Genomic DNA, 2,500 nt, shown 5'->3' with positions numbered 1-2,500 from the left:
CGTGTCACTAGGGAATTATGGAGCTATAGATACACTGTAATATCACAACCTATCCAAGTTGTCCGAGTTGCTACCTATTTATTCATTGTCCCTGGAGCCAGAGTTATGCAGGAGGCCACCTAATCCAATTTAGTAGGCATCACAGTGATTTCCCTCTTTGGCCGAAAGCTGTGAAACTAGCCGGCGAAAGTTATTCATTTACGGGGAAAATTTATCAAGCCCCGGGGCCCAGGGTCGCTTGTGTCATTGAAGAGGGAGTATGTGTAGATTGTGGATTTTGTCGATAAACAGTTAATGTAATCATAGTGTGTGCACTTCATAGGAAACAGAATAAAAGATATAATATTCATACATTGATAAAGATTCGAAGGCGGTAACAAGGTCCGATAGTTCAAGTAATAGAGCACACGAAACACAAGGAAGAAGAGCGAAGAGCGGTTTCGATCTCGAAGTGAGCTGAGGTTCGCCATCGTAAAAAATTGCTTTGTTTTTCTTTATCATTTTCTTTTTATCTATCTATCTATCTATTTTTATTTTTTGTTGCTTATTGCCCTCCGTCCATCCAACAGTTATAGGGTAGCTGGATCCGTTCGATCTAGCGAAAATTACGTTGCAAACGATTCCTATCCGGTTCAAGGTATAACAAGCGAGATAGATTCCGGCTCCATGGATGATGTATATCACATCTCCTCTGTGTTCACCTAATCAAATGATTTTTTTACTATAAAATGTTTTAATTATAAAGAAAGACACATATCGTGAGTTAAGTTTGTTTGAATAAAAGAAGAGAGTGCGTACTTTCACTGGCATATGATTGATATTTTAGATCACAGAATTTGAATCTGCAAAATTTTAACATACGTCGATATTGCCAGTGATGGCCTTACTGATGATATATTTATTCGATTTAGAGGAGCTCATATTGGACCACAGAGGCCACAATATAGACACGGGCAAGTGCTGGTCACTTCATTATAAATAAAAGGAGACCCCGAGTGGCTGTGTGGCGGTGGAGATAAAGGAAGGCGATAGCGGGGTGAATTATTCAATGGGGTGTGTAATAATGCGGCGAGGGCTTATAACGGATCTCCAGATTGATTTACCCATTTTTCGGAAGGTGGGAAAATATGGTGGGGTTTTCATGTGGAGTGATGGGAGGGGGAACGTTGGGGGTGAGGCCCTAATTCATTCTGTTGATTGCTGAGTTTTACTTGCTATAAATAAAGATAAAGGAGAGTTAGAAGATTGTGACAATAAATAGGTAAATATTGTGTTTCTAATGGAAAGGAGCATTCATTTACATTTCCAAAATTAAAAATTGAAGAAAAAAAAGAACTTTTCTTAAGAGCATTTCTGTATTTATATATCTCTCAATGCAAACATGATAGGGATTATATAAGATACAATTAGAAGGGGGGGGGGGGACGAAAACAAAATAAAAGTTGATAAATTATAAATAAAAACAACAACCCCCCCCCACCAAAAAACAACAAACAAAACAAAACAACAACAAAAACCCCAAAAAAAACAACAACAACAACAAAAAAAAAAAAACACACACACACACACACACACAAAACCCAACAAATTATAACAATCAAACAAAAATCCCCCTTCCTCCCCCCAAAAAAATAAAATAAACAGCAATGTCCACTAAACACATGTTCAAAGTACTTGAGAAGGGGTCTCAAGCTTATAGAAACATACAGCGAGCATGAGCTGTATGACGCCTGTGATGCGTTATTACAGTTCTGTTTTTAATGACAGACACAACGCTGTTACTAACCAGGTATTCATTTTTCACCTGAGTGGGATGAGCCTTTTCCATGACTTCAACTTTGCGCCTACCGGTCAGAAGAATAGTGTCACACCAAAAGACCACGACACCGCATTGATATATTTTAAGATACATGCACACAGGTCAATGAGCATTTCTCGAACAGTAGCAAAGATGTTCTTCGATTAGAAAACTCATTAACAAAAAAGAACAAAATACTTAACACGTGCTCAAACGGTTTTTTTCAGCCAATAACAATAAAAATTTTTTTTTGAATATTAAAATAAATAAAAAAAAAAACAAAAAAAAAAAAAACAAAACCAAAAAACATAACAAACAACAAACAAACCTCCCTACCCCCCAAAAAAAAAACAAAAACAAAAAAAAACCCCAAAAAGAACAAAAACAAAAACAAACAACAAACAAACAAACAAACAAACAAACAATTGCATCACTTATACGAGTAATGCAGACAGACAGCAGATAACTATTTGTCATGCCTTTTCCGCAAGACAAAGAAAACAACACATTATTTCAAGTGGTTTTGTCAAATCTAGCTGGTAGATGAGAAGACGGGCCATAATACATGGATTTGAAACCGGTTTGTTTGTATTCTAGTGAATTTCTTTACCACTGCAATTTATGGGACTTCCCTTTAATAAACTGTAGGTACCTATAAATTAAATCTTATCTAGATTGTATTCAAAAGCAAAGGAAAGCAGA

The sequence above is a fragment of the Berghia stephanieae genome, chromosome 2, assembly GCF_034508935.2.
Source record: "Berghia stephanieae isolate SIO BIC M18660-M18661 chromosome 2, UCSD_Bste_1.3, whole genome shotgun sequence".
In the NCBI taxonomy this organism is placed as follows: domain Eukaryota; kingdom Metazoa; phylum Mollusca; class Gastropoda; order Nudibranchia; family Aeolidiidae; genus Berghia; species Berghia stephanieae.
The sequence above is the reverse complement of the archived record's forward strand: the minus strand, read 5'-3'. Positions refer to the sequence as shown.